General features: G+C 39.1%; 1 pseudogene; it reads left to right on the top strand.

Moving 5' to 3' along the window:
• Positions 1 to 13,161: 13,161 nt before the first annotated feature.
• Positions 13,162 to 14,014, top strand: LOC100654964 (tetraspanin-13-like; annotated as a pseudogene).
• Positions 14,015 to 15,068: the final 1,054 nt, after the last annotated feature.

The following is a 15,068-nucleotide window of genomic DNA, read 5'->3' as shown; positions in this document are numbered from 1 at the left end:
AAAAAAAAATCAAATCAAAACCCTTTTCTGTCAAGTCGATTCCAATTCATAGCAACCCTGTAGGACACAGTAGAGCTGTCCCAGAGGGTTTCCAAGGCTGTAATCTTTTGTCCTATAGGGTAGCTATGAGTCGAAATCGACTCAACGGCCCTGGGTTAATCTTTATGGAAGCAGACTGACTCATCTTTGTCTCGTGGAGTGGTTGGTGGTTCAAACCACCACCCTGTAAGCTACCAGCCCAGCACTTTAACCACTGTGCCACCAGGGTTCCTTTGAAGTCTTGATACATGCTACAATGTGGATGGAGCTTGAAGAGGTTAAGTGCTACAGCTTCTGACCTAAAAGGTCAGCAGTTGAAGACATTATGCTGAGAGAAATAAGTCAACCACAAAAAGACATATATTGTATGAACTGACTTATATAAAAAGACAAGAAAAGGCTACTGTGTAGAGACCAAAGTTTCTTAGTGATTACCATGGGTGGGAGGGAAGGGTAAAGGAGGTGTTATTGCTTATGGAGTACTGAGTTTCGGTTTACCATAATGGAAATATCACATTGTTTAAGGGTAGGGTTGTACAGACAATTATTGTAAGTGCTGTAAATGAGTTGTACACCTGTAAAAAGCTGAACTGGAAAAAGTTGTGTGATAGATATGTTTACAACAATAACAGCAACGAAAAGTAGTTGCTGAGGCTGCTCATGTACAACCAAATACTTCATGGGATTTGGTTCCTTGGTTTGTAGGTTTAGGATTATGGTTTTATGGGAGATCCCAGTTAGCCAGCCTAAAAAGGTGTTTAGTGCTTCTGGTCTACTTTTGGGTCTACCTGCTAGTTTGTTGTGTAGCACCTGGGGTCTTAAAAGCTTGCAAGCGGCCTCTGTTTGCCTGGAGGAACAGAGGAAGAAGAAGAGTCAGGAATAGGAGAAGGATAGGGAATCTGTGGCTAATTTCCCCCATGAACAACTGCCCCCTTTGCTATGAGATGGGAAGAACCAGGTGGTGCCTGGCTCCCATTACTGAACATTTTGACTGAAGAGCTTACAGAAGAATGTGGATCAAAAGGGGGAAGTGCAGAGTAGAATTTCAAATTCTCTTAGACTCTAGATAGCCACGAAGGTTTCATGAACCCCCAAAACTATTGCCCTAGGATAATCTTTAAACCTTAAACCAAAAATATTCCCTGAAGCCTCCTTAAAACAAGGCAATAATTTAGCTTAACTAGTAAAAAACATCTGCCTTGAGCATTATGTTCTATTAAGAAATATCTGTACAGGATCAAATTGACAACAGCAACTCAAAAGATTAGACAGGAAGCTCACGGGTCAGTGAGCTCATGGGGGAGGAACAATTTAGAAAAAGAGAGCAAGAATGGTTGCACAAATTAATGTGACCCATATCACTGAATCGTACATGTAGAAACTGTTGAATTGGTATAGTTTGCTGTGTATGTTCTCAACAACAACAACAAAATTTTTTTTTTAATTTGAGTTTCAATGTCTCCTATGTCTTGACTGACATTTCCCAGTGCCGTCGAGTCGATTCCAACTCATGACCCTATAGGACAGAGTAGAACTGGCCTATAGCATTTCTAAGGAGTGCCTGGCGGATTCGAACTGCTGAGCCTTTGGTTAGCAGCCGTAGCATTTAACTACCACGCCACCAGGGTTTCCTGACTGATATTAGGCAACAATATATTTAAATTATTAACTTGATCACAGCTTTAATTGGAATTTCACATAGTTTACCTCTGGAGTTTTATTAATATTCAGGTGTTTAGAGACTTGTTAATCTAGGTAAATTCTTGGTATGGTATTATGCTCAGGATTACTATATGTTTTACCTGAAGTTCTTTGAAAATAGGTTTAATCACTATATTAGAGGTATTTTGTCTAAAGTTTTCTTTTCATTGACTTTATCTTGCTTTGCTTTACTTTGTAATGAACTCACCAGGTTTTCTATTATTGGTAATAAGTTATCCATAACCCTTTTTTTTTCTGATTTAGGTGAAAGTTTACAAAGCAAATTAGTTTCTCATTAAACAGTTAATACACAAATTGTTGTGATATTGGTTGCCCACCCCACAATGTGTGAATACTCTCCCCTTCTCCACCACATGGTCCTTTTTTTCTATTCATAAAGTTTTCCTGTCCCTTCCTGCCTTCCTGTCTTTGCTTTTGGGCTGCTGGGCCTATTAGTGTCATATACATGATTGAACTATGAAGCACATCCCTCATGCATGTTATTGTTGGCCCTAATCTTTGGCTGAAGGGTGAATCTCAGGAGTGACTTCAGTACTGAGTTAAAGGGGTGTCCAGGGACCACACTCTCGGGGTTCTCCAGTCTCTGTCAGACCAGAAATTATATGTCGCAACTTGAGGCTTCCATGTTGTCTTCAGTTCTTTCAGCTTGAGAAATGCCGGATGTGTTCTTTCTTTTTAGTTTTCTATTTCCAGGTCTTTGTACATTTCATTATAATACTTTTACTTTATCTTCTTGAGTCACCCTTTGAAATATACTGTTCAGCTCTTCATCATTTCTTCCTTTCGCTTTAGCTACTCTACATTCAAGAGCAAGTTTCAGTCTTTTCTGACATCCATTTTGGTCTTTTCTTTCTTTACTGTCTTTTTAATGACCTCTTGCTTTCTTCATGTATGATGCCCTGCATGTCATTCCACAACTTGTCTGGTCTTCAGTCATTAGTGTTCAATGCATCAAATCTATTCTTCAGCTGGTCTCTAAATTCAGGTGGGATATACTCAAGGTCCTATTTTAGCTCTCGTGGACTTCAATTTGAACTTGCATATGAGCAATCGATGGTCTGTTCCACAGTTGGCCCATGGCCTTGTTCTAACTGATGATATTGAGTTTCTCCATCACCTCTTTCCATAAATGTAGTCTATTTGATTCCTATGTATCCCATCTGGTGAGTTTCTTGTGTAGAGTCACTGTTGATGTTGTTGAAAAAAGGTATTTGCACTGAAGAAGTCATTGGTCTTGCAAAATTCTATCATGTGATCTTTGGCATCATTTCTATCACCAAAGCCATATTTTTCAACTACCAATCCTTCTTCCTGGTTTCTGACTTTCACATTCCAATCACCAGTAATTATCAATGCATCTTGATTGCATGTTTGATCAATTTCAGACTACAGAACTTGGTAAAAATCTTCAATTTCTTCATCTTTGACCTTAGTGGTTGATGCATAAGTTTGAATAATAGTCCTTGTAGATGTATGGATATTATCCTATCACTAACAGCATTGTACTTCAGGACGGATCTTGAAATTTCTTTTTGACAATGAACGTGACGCCATTCCGCTTCAATTTGTCATTCCCAGCATAGTAGGCAGTGTGAATGTCTGATTCAAACTGACCAATACCAGTCCATTTTAGCTCACTAATGCCTAAGATATCAATCTTTATGCATTCTATTTCATTTTTGATGACTTCCAATTTTCCTGAATTTATACATTCCCCCTTTTCGATTATTAATGGATATTTACAGCCGTTTTTTTCTACTTTTGAGCCATGCCACATCAGCAAAAGAAGGTCCTAAAATCTTTACTCCATCCAAGTCATTTAGGTCAACTCTGCTTTGGGGAGGGAGCTCTTCCCCAGTCATATTCTGAGTGCTTTCCAACCTGAGGGGCTCATCTTCCGTCACTATATCAGACAATATTCTGCTGCTATTCATAAGGTTTTCACCGGTCAATTTTTTCAAAAGCAGACTCCCAGGTCCTTCTTCCTAGTCTGTCTTAGTCTTGTACGTTTTAGTCTAGTCTGCCTTAGTCTGGAAGCTCAGCTGAAACCTGTCCACCAAGGGTGACCCTGCTCATATTTGAAAGACCAGTGCCAAAACTTTCAGTATCACAGCAACACACAAGCCACCACGGTATGACAATCTGACAAGCCTGAAGTTGCAACATTGAAGGATTCTATGGCGAAAATATTAAACGATGCAGGAAGCATCAAAAGAAGATGGAAGGAATACACAGACTGTCCATACTAAAAAGAAATGATCGACATTCAACTATTTCAGGAGGTAACGTATGTCTAAGAATTGATGGTACTGGAAGAAGAGGTCCAAGCTGCACTGAATGCATCGGTGAAAAACAAGTCTCCAGGAGTTGACGGAATACCAACTGAGATGTTTCAACAAGTGGATGCCGTGCTGGAAGTGCTCACTCGCCTATGCCAAGAAATTTGGAAGATGGCTTTCTGGTCAATCGACTGGAAGAGATCCATATTGTACCCATTTCAAAGAAAGGTAATCCAACAGAATGCGGAAATTATCAAACAATATCATTTATATCACACACACACAGGCAAGTAAAATTTTGCTGCAGATCATTCAAAAGCAGTTGCAACAGTACGTTGACAGGGAACTGCCAGAAGTTCAAGCCAGATTCAGAAGAGAATGTGGAAGAAGGGATATCATTGCTGATGTCAGATGAATCATGGCTGAAAGCAGAGAATATAAAAAAGATGTTTACCTGTGTTTTATTGACTATGCAAAGGTATTCGACTGTGTGGATCATAACAGATTATGGATATGGATAACATCGTAAAAAAGAAGAAGTCCAGAATGTTTAATTGTGCTCATTAGGAACCTGTACTTACACCAAGAGGCATTCTTGTGAATAGAACAAGGGGATACTGCGTGGTTTAAAGTCAAGAATGGTGTGCTTCAGGATTGTATCCAATCTGTCTGCTGAGCAAATAATCCGAGAAACTGGATTATATGAAGAAGAATGGGGCATCAGGATTGGAGGAAGACTCATTAACAACCTGTGATATGCAGGTGACACAATCTTGCTTGCTGAAAGTGAAGAAGCCTTGAAGTACTTACTGTATGGATTACACTTAAGCATAAAGAAAACAATAGGCAACATCATGATAAACAGAGAAAAGATTGAAATTGTCAAGGATTTCATTTACTCAGATCCACAATCAATGCCAATGGAAGCAGCAGTCAAGAAATCAAACGATGCATAGCATTGGGCAAACCTGCTGTGAAAAGCCCCTTTAAAGTGTTAAAAAATGTGCACCTGACCCAAGTGGTTTTCAATCACCTCATATGCATGTGAAAACTGGACAATTAATAAGGAAGACCAAAGAATTTATGCCTTTGAAAGGTGGTGTTGGAGAAGAATATTGAATATATCATGGGTTGCCAGAAGAACAAGCAAATTTGTCTTGGAAGAAATATAGCCAGAATGGTCCTAAGAAGTGAGGATGGCAAGATTTTGTCTTGATTACTTTGAATATGCTATCAGAAGGGACCAGTCACTGGAGAAGACATCATGCCTGGTAAAATAAAGGGTCAATGAAAAAGAGGGAGACCCTCAATGAGATAGAGTGACACAGTGGCTGTAACAATGGGCTCAAGCATAACAAAGATTGTGAGGATGGTGCAGGATCAGGCAGCATTTAGTTCTGTTGTACCTAGTGTGGCTATGAGTCAGAACTGACCTGATGGCACCTAACAACAACATATATTTTTACTTAGTGACAGTACCATTTTCATTCCCATCAGCAGTGCATAAGAGTTTCAATCTCCCTGCAACCTCTCCAGCTTTCGTTATTTTCTGTTTTTTTTTTTTTTTCTGGTTCATGCTAGTAGTGTTGGAGTGAGATGGTATCTCATTGTAGTTTTAATTTGCGTTTCTCTATTTTTTTTTTTAATGGCTAATGTGGAAACCCTGGTGGCATAGTGGTTAAGTGCTACAGCTGCTAACCAAAAGATTGGCAGCTCTAATCCACCAGCCACTCCTTGGAAACTCTATGGGGCAGTTCAGCTCTGTCCGGTAGGGGCACTATAAGTCGGAATCAACTCGATGGCAACAGTTTTGTTTTGTTTTGTTTTTTAATGGCAAATGTTAGCCAGCATTTCCTCATGTGTTTGTTAGCCACCTGAATGTCTTCTTTGTGAAGTGTCTGTTCATATCCTTTGTCCATTTTTTAATTGGATTATTTATCTTTTTGTTATTGAGTGTTGAAGTATTCTATAGATCTTAGAGATTAGACCCTTGTTGGATATGTCATAGCCAAAATTTTTTTCCCAGTCTGTAAGTTCTCTTTTTACTCTTTTGGTGAAGTCTTTTGATAAGCATAAATGTTTAAAGTTCAGGACCCCCCAGTTATCTCATTTCTCCTCTGGTGTTTGTGCATTGTTAGTTACTGTTTGTATTGAATTTATGCCATGTGTAAGGGCTCCTAGCATTGTCCCTAATTTTTCTTTCATAATCTTTATTGTTTTAGGTTTTTTATTTAGTTCTTTGATCCATTTTGTGCTAGTTTTTGTGTATGATGTGAGGTATGGGTCCTGTTTCATTTTTTAACAGATGGGCGTCCAGTTTTGCCAGCACTATTTGTTAAAAAGACTGTCTTTTCCTTCATTTAATGGACTCTGGTCCTTTGTCAAAAATCAGCTGACCCACAACTAAACTAAACCAAAAGCAAAGAAGTTTCCTGAATAAACTGAATGCTTCGAAGGCCAGCATAGCAGGGGCAGGGGTTTGGGGACCATGATTTCAGGGGACATCTAAGTCAATTGGCATAATAAAATCTATTAAGAAAACATCCTGCATCCCACTTTGAAGTGTGGTGTCTGGGGTCTTAAACGCTAGCAAGCAGCCATCTAAGATGCATCAATTGGTCTCAATCCACCTGCATCAAAGGAGAATGAAGAACACCAAGGACACAAGATAATTATGAGCCCAAGAGACAGAAAGGGCCACATGAACCAGAGACTACATCATTCTGAGACCAGAAGAACTAGATGGTGCCTGGCTACAACCAATGGCTGCCCTGACAGGGAGCACAACAGAGAACCCCAGAGGGAGCAGAAGACCAGCGGGATGCAGACCCCAAATTCTCATAAAAAGACCGGACTTAATGATCTGATTGAGACTAGAGGGACCCCAGTGGTCATGGCCCCTAGACCTTCTGCTGGCCCAGGACAGGGACCATTCCCGAAGCCAACTCTTTAGACATGGATTGGACTGGACAATGGGTTGGAGAGGGATGCTGGTGAGGAGTGAGCTTCTTGGATCAGGTAGACACTTGAGACTATGTTGGCGTCTCCTACCTGGAGGGAAGATGAGAGGGTAGAGGGGGTTAGAAGCTGGCGAAATGGACACAGAAAGAAAGAGTGGAGGGAGGGAGTGAGCTGTCTTTTGGGGGAGAGTGATTGGGAGTATGTAGCAAAGTGTATATAAGCTTTTATGTGAGAGACTGACTTGATTTGTAAACTTTCACTTAAAATTCAATAAAAATTAAAAAAAAAAATCAGCTGACCATATGTGGATGGATTTACACCTGTGCTCTCAATTAAGTTTCATTGATCTAATGCTTCTGTCATAGTACCTGTACCAGGCTGTTTTGATTACTGTGGCTGTATAGTAGGTTCTGAAATCAGGTAGCATGAGGCCTCCTACTTTGCCTTTTTTTTCCAATAATGCTTTGCTTATCTGGGGCCTCTTTCCTTTCCATATAAAGTTGGCTATTAGTTTTTTAATCTCGTTAAAAAATGCTGTTGGTATTTGGATTGGAATTGTCTTTTATCTGTAGATTGCTTTGGGTAAGATGGACATTTTCACAATGTTGACTCTTCCTATCAGTGAACATGGCATGTTTTCCCATTCATGTATGTCTCCTTTGGTTTCTTGTAATAGTGTTTTGTAGTTTTCTTTGTATAGGTCTTTTACATCCCTGGTTAGATTTATTCTTAAATTTTAGATATTTAAACAAAGATATGGGTGAAATTAACTTTTTAATAAAAACATCCAATGTGAAGTGTTTGTTTTGTTTTCTTGATGAAATTATTTAAACAAATTTCTAAGTTCGTGTTGTTGTTGTTAGGTGCCATCGAGTCGGTTCCGACTCATAGTGACCCTACGCACAACAGAACGAAACACTGCCCGGTCCTGCGCCATCCTTACAATCGTTGTTGTGCTTGAGCTCATTGTTGCAGCCACTGTGTCAATCCACCTCTTTGAGGGCATTCCTCTTTTCCGCTGACCCTGTACTCTGCCAAGCATGATGTCCTTCTCCAGGGATTGATCCCTCCTGACAACATGTCCAAAGTATGTAAGATGCAGTCTCGCCATCCTTGCTTCTAAGGAGCATTCTGGTTGTACTTCTTCCAAGACAGATTTATTGGTTCTTTTGGCAGTCCATGGTATATTCAATATTCTTTGCCAACACCACAATTCAAAGGCGTCAACTCTTCTTCGGTCTTCCTTCTTCATTGTCCAGCTTTCACATGCATATGATGCGATTGAGAACACCATGGCTTAGGTCAGGCTCACCTTAGTCTTCAGGGTGACATCTTTGCTCTTCAACACTTTGAAGAGGTCCTTTGCAGCAGATTTGCCCAATGCAATGTGTCTTTTGATTTCTTGACTGCTGCTTCCATGGCTGTTGATCGTGGATCCAAGTAAAATGAAATCCTTGACAACTTCAATCTTTTCTCTGTTTATCATGATGTTGCTCATTGGTCCAGATTTGAAGATTTTTGTTTTCTTTATGTTGAGGTGCAATCCACACTGAAGGCTGTGGCCTTTGATCTTCATTAATAAGTACTTCAAGACCTCTTCACTTTCAGCAAGCAAGGTTGAAAACTCTTGGTCTCCTTAAACCTTTCCAAATTCCTTCAAAGCCTTTATATAGCTGAAAACTTGTGTTTGACTTAAAGGTTCAGGTTCTTCTAATGGTAGGTCTTCATCATCTTCATCGTTTTCATCTTTAGATTTTGAGTCCACAATTTCTTACAGGTTTATATCATCCATTTCTGTGTCAAATGCTTTGTCAACATCAATATAAGATGTGCACTGAATCTATTTTCTGAAACTCCACTAAAAATGTCATTTATAGCATCCTGAGTCTACGTGATGTTATCGGGCTTGATAACTCGTTTTGTATACTATCACCACTGCCAAATAAGAAACTACAGTTCTTGAAGCATTTTCTTATGGTTTCTTCTTCATTTTGATTATCACTTAAGAAATGAAATTGCAACAAGGACTTCAATTTTCCCTGAAATCTCTGATGCTATCTTGCACATCTCAATGTTGGCATTCACTTTTTTGAAGTAATAGCTTCATATAGTTTACTTTATTGTTTTGGATAACACCATTATCCAAAGGTGGTAGGACCAAGGTCATTGTTGGTGGAAAAAAAAAATTTTAATATTTGACAAGAGCAACAACTGATGACAAGTAGAATTGTCAGCCAACAAAAGAATGCTTTGATTTTTTTTTCATGCTATTGTTGAGTTTATTTAAAAACTCTTGGTAAATTGCCCCCCTTCATCCTAGATTTTTTTTTTCTGTTTCCATCCTACTGAAAGCTGATTAATTTTGATATTCTTAAGGCACATTTGCCAATGGGATGTCTGAGAAACCATGAGTAATTGGAAAGAGAGAGAAACCAGGGTGCTTCAAGAATATTTCTTCCTTTCTTGACATTTATGTTGGTGCTATTCATGTATTTTTCAATTCTCTTTTTTCTTTTCTTTTGTAGCTGAGTAAATTTGCTTTCTTGCCACACGTGAACTTAATTAAAGCTTCCTTGATGGTCTTTGTCTCTTCGGTTATCATTCTGACAATGTTAAACTTTTCTTTCAGGGATAAAATATCTCACTCTCTTGTCCATGGCTGAGAAAGAGCAAGCTTTTTAAAAAGAGGAAGTACTTATAAAAATTAAGGAATTTATGATCTTCTCAAAAACATGAATATCTGAAACAAAAGAAAAAATGAAAACCATCGACATTGTTATATGATAAAGTTAGCACACTTCAGTAAAATATTTAAGAAAAAAAGTGTGAAAATATTGTTTTTGCTTTTGTACACACATTGAATGTGTTAAGTAAGGAAATGCTTCTCTAGTTTTTGGGCAAAACAAGAAATTTTAAAGGAAATACTTTCAAGGAAGTGAAAGAGTGGATTTTGAAAGTTGTAGTACCATGTATCAAAATTACAAATAGCTAAAGTGAAAACTATAAATGAAAGATAAAGAGACAAGGAAAGGAAAGACAAGGAAAAAAGTGTGTATTGAGAGATTTTAATGAAAATAAAGGAATTTATTAGGTAACTCTTATCTACTATTAAACTTATGGATGTTCTTTGATGGAAAAAAAATTTACAGGCCAAAAAAAAGAGCAACAAAGGTACAAATGTACAGAATAGACACACTCAGAGCAGTAGCGGTGCATAGTACATGCACACAGCAACAATGCAAAAGGAAGTGGAAGACTGAGACTTCATCTCTGACTCTTGTACTTCTTGTAACTATTTCTGGCTTTTGCATCTACACTTCCTCTTATTCGGGTTGCAATACCAACGATTTTCTGATTCTGTCCGAGTCTCACAGTTTCTGGCTTCAGAGAATATTCATTAGGCTGAAGTAATAATTTCCACATTCTGTCTGATCACTTATCTTTGGAATGGGCACAAATACGGATCTCTTCCAGTCAGTTGGCCAGGTAGCTGTCTTCCAAATTTTTTGGCATAGACAAGTGAGCACTTCCAGAGTTGCATCTGTTTGTTAAAATGTCTAAGGTGGTATTCAATCAGTTTCTGGAGCCTTGTTTTTCACCAATTCCTCCAGTCCATTTTAGCTCACTAATGCCTAGGATATCAGTCTTCAAGTGTTCTATTTCATTTTTGACAACTTCCAATTTTCCTTGATTCACACCTCATACATTCTACTTTCTGATTATTTATGGATGTTTGCAGCTGTTTTTTCTCCTTTTGAGTTGTACCACATCAGTAAATGAAGGTTCCGAAAGCTTGACTCCATCCATGTCATTAAGGTCAACTCTACTTTGAGGAGGCAGCTCTTCCCCAGTCATATTTTCAGTGCCTTCCAACCTGACGGGCTCATCTTCAGGCACTATATCAGACAATGTTCTGCCGCTGTCCATAAGGTTTTCACTAGCCAATTTTCTCAGAAGTACACCCTCAGGTCTTCTTTCCAGCCTTCCTTACTCGGGAAGTTCTGCTGAAACCTGTCTGCCATGGGCAACTCTGCTGGTGTTTGAGCTGCCAGTGGCATAGCTTCCAGCATCACAGCAACACACAAGCCACCACAGGAGCACAAGCTGACAGATGAGTGGAGGACATATTAATCTCTTAATAAGAACAGAGAAGTTATTTTTAAACAGAATTTTAACAAGAATTTCTTTGTCCTTGCTAAGAGAGTAACAATATTTCTCTTTTAATAAGAACAAAACATTTTTAAAATCATATTTTCATATTTTATTGCAGCCCAGTAATTACAAATCTCACATAAATTGTTATTTAAAGTATGACATAACATAAAGCTAAGTTTTTGTGAAACAAAATTCCTAGAATGTTTTAGTTTTGTTGATATATACAAAATCTTTCAATGACTTTATGCCTTATTTTGTTCACTTGCACCTCCAATTCTACACTCTATCCTTCTCTGCCCCTTTGTGGGCCCCAGAGGCTGACCTGTACAGACCACTCAATGGTTCCTTTGCCTCTGGCTTCCTATTTTTCAGCCAATAGAAGATACTGGCATGTTATCAGGGTTTAAATATTCAATCTATCAGAATTGATTGTTTTGAATGTTTTGAAGTAGGAGGGAGGGGCCAAGATTCATTTTTTCATATGCATATCCAGTTGACTCAGCACCATTTATTTTATGCTTTTCTCCCTTTTCGATAAGTAATTTATTAGGGTAGAGGTGCATATGGTAGAGTAGGCAAATTCCACAGGCATCTGCATCATTGCTTCAGTCAGTAATTAAATATTTATATCAAAATACTAAGAAGAGAGTGTGGACTTTTCTTCACGTATGAAATTAAATTTAGAAGCCTAACTTTTCTGGGTCTTCTTATTTCTCAGAGTATCAGTCTGGGTCTAATCAGAAGAGGGAAGCTACATACAATATGAACAAAGAAAGTTTAAAGATTTATGAACTATCACAGGGATAAGGAGGGATTTACAAGTAAAATGTACAGCAAACTCTAAAGAATATAGGAATAATGAATATAAGGAGCAGCCATTATGCCAATGACTGAGATAGAGTGTCCAAGGAAGACCACTGCTTCGCTTTTCCTTCACTTCTCAAGGGCTAAGATCCAGACCTTGTTGGAGATGGCATGTCCCTGGCTCACTGAATGGCGAAGAACTCTCTGTCGGTCTGCACTGGTGGAATTTTCTGGAAATATGCCTATGTTAGTTTCTTGAGGCTGCTGTAACAAATTGCCACAAACTTGGTGGCTAAAAACAACAGAAATTCATTTCCTCACAGTTCTGGAGGCCAGAAGTCTGAAATTGAGGTGTATATAGGGTTGCATTCCTTCTGGAGGTTTTAGGGGAGAATCCTTCTTTGTTCCTTCCAACTTTTGTTAGTTCCAGGTGTTCCTTAGCCTGTGACTGAATCACTCCACTCTCTGCCTCTGTCTTCACAAGGCCTTTTCTTTCTCAAATCTCCTTCTGCCTTTCTCTTAAAGAACACTCTTTATTAGATTTAGAGCCCATTCAGATAATCCAGGATGATTTCATTTTAAAATTGTTAACACAATTACATCAGCAAAGGCTTTTTTTCTAAATAAGTCACAGTCACAGGTTCCGGGTAGACATAATTTTGGGGGGGCAACCATTCAACCCACTACACTGTCCTCTGGATTTTGCCAGAAATCAGCTCTCAGGTGCATGGGAAAGCTGTTCAGGATAAGATTTCTCACTGGAGGTATTCTGCTGGAAAATCATCCAAGCATAGGGAGTCCTGGGGTAGGCTGCAAGCCACCGGATACAACTGGTTGCTGTGCACTTTAGAAGCCTTGTACAGAGGAAGGAGATTATTGAGCAGACACATGAGGAGTAAAAACCCTCGTCTCCTGCAATTTCTCCACTGCCCTCTACTGACAAAGTTTAACACCGTGTTGATGATAAAAAAAAAATTTGGAGGGCCCAGATCCATTTTCATAGTGCAGGCAAGAAGGGAGACTAGAGTGGGTTGGAGCCACCGCGGGCATCTGCACACTGGATTTCCAGCCAACGTGGCTAGCCCTGTGCCCACACTGCTGCCTTGCCTGGGCCAGGCCCCCAAAACAAAGACAAAGCGGCTGTCTGGGAGGCTCCTCAGGAGCTGAATCACCTGCAGCTGCGGAACCACATCCATCCAAGATGGTTTGCACAGGCTTCTGGCATGTTCCAAGAACTGCCTGTGCACCCTCGACCTGGTCTACACCTTGGTTAGGCTGCTGCTAATTGGAATTGCTGCATGGGGCATTGGCTTCGGGCTGATTTCTGGTCTCCAGGTGGTCAGTGTGGTCATTGCAGTGGGCATCTTCTTTTTTCTGGGTCTGACTGGAGCTGTAAAACACCATCAACAGTTGCCTTTTTTTTTATATACGATCGTTCTCTTACTTGTATTTATTCTTCAGTTTTCTGTATCCTGTGCTTGCTTATCCCTGGAAGTTGGTTGGAATAATACTGCAAGTGCTTAAAATGATAGACAGGGAAATTTAAACTGCTGCGGGCTCGAAAGTTTTAACCCAAATGACACCTGTTTGGCTAGCTATGTTAAAAACTGCCACCAAGTGCTCACCCTGTGCTCTGACAATAACAGAACATGCCAGAGAGGTTTTGAGGTTTGTTGGCAGCATTGACTTCTTCAGTTTTACAGAGATCTCGGACGTCTGGCTGACCTACAGATACAGGGAACAGAAGGATCCTCTTGCTAATCCTAACGCATTCCTTTGGTGGGAAAACAAGGAAAATCATTCATTTTCTTATCTCATTCACCTTCTGTAGCTTTTAAGTTAAGCTGATTTGCCCATTTAATTGATAGTGGAATTACAAATTTTTGCCCTTAAGTTTCTCTAAATGTTTTTCTTTTTCTATTGCTGAAAAAAATGGAAATTTGTAGCTTCCTCTGACCCTCAGTGGTGCCTGTAACCTACTGTATTCACAGTCTCTGGCACTATCCACTGTGGCCTTTCTTAGCATTTGTACCTGCAGAAAAACTATGTGTGACACTATTGTATTGATCACATTGTGAATCTAAGCACACTTTTCACTGGAATAATTTTATGAACACTGTACTGTGTAGATAGTTCCTACTGGAAAAAAAGTTCAAGTTTATTAAAGCCGGAGAGCATGAGATTCTATTATGTTAAATTCAATAAGGAAAATCCAAATACCCAGTGTTTTCGTCTTTTTAGAAAATATACGTTCTGGTGAAAATTATTGGCATAAAAGTGGTACTTTAGCTCTAGTAGTCTTTTATGATTACACTGATGTATTCTAGAAATAGCTATGTCTTTAGAAAAGTGTTAGTTTAGTTTTTGGACTTTTACAGGTAAGTGCAATGGAGAAGTAGTCTCATGAAACATTCTTATATGTAACATTTACTTTCAGCCTTCAAAATGGAACAAGTTTGCATAATTCAGAAAGTGTATCTATACTATCGTAATTGTTCTTTTACAATAATTGAAGTCCAAAAGACTGCATTTTTAAACATGTTACTACTAATATGTCAGCCCATGTAGCAAAAAAGATATTTGATTATCTTGTTGTTAGGTGCCACTGAGTAAGTTCCAACTCATAGCGACATTATGTAAAACAGAATGAAACCCTGCCCAATCCTGCGCCATCCTCATGATTGTTGCTATGCTTGAGCTCATTGTTGCAGTCACTGTGTCAATCCGTCTCATGAAGGGTCTTCCTCTTTTTCACTGACCCTCCACTTTACCAAGCACGATGTCCTTCTCCAGGGATTGATCCCTCCTGATAACTTGTCCAAAGAATGTGAGAAGTAGTCTCCTCATCCCTGCTTCTAAGGAACATTCTGGTTGTACTTCTTTCAAGACATATTTGTTTGTTCTTTTGGCATTCCATGATATAGTCGATATTCTTCGCCAACACCACAATTCAAAGGCATCAATTCTCCTTCAGTCTTCTTATTCTTTGTCCAGCTTTTGTGTGCGTGTGAAGTGGTTGAAAACACCATGGCTTGGGTCAGGCGCACCTTAGTCTTCTAGGTGACATCTTTGCTTTTCAACACTTTAAAGAGGTCTTTTGCAGCAGAT

Source organism: Loxodonta africana, chromosome 11 (assembly GCF_030014295.1).
Source record: "Loxodonta africana isolate mLoxAfr1 chromosome 11, mLoxAfr1.hap2, whole genome shotgun sequence".
In the NCBI taxonomy this organism is placed as follows: domain Eukaryota; kingdom Metazoa; phylum Chordata; class Mammalia; order Proboscidea; family Elephantidae; genus Loxodonta; species Loxodonta africana.
This window is presented reverse-complemented; position numbering and strand designations above follow the sequence as displayed.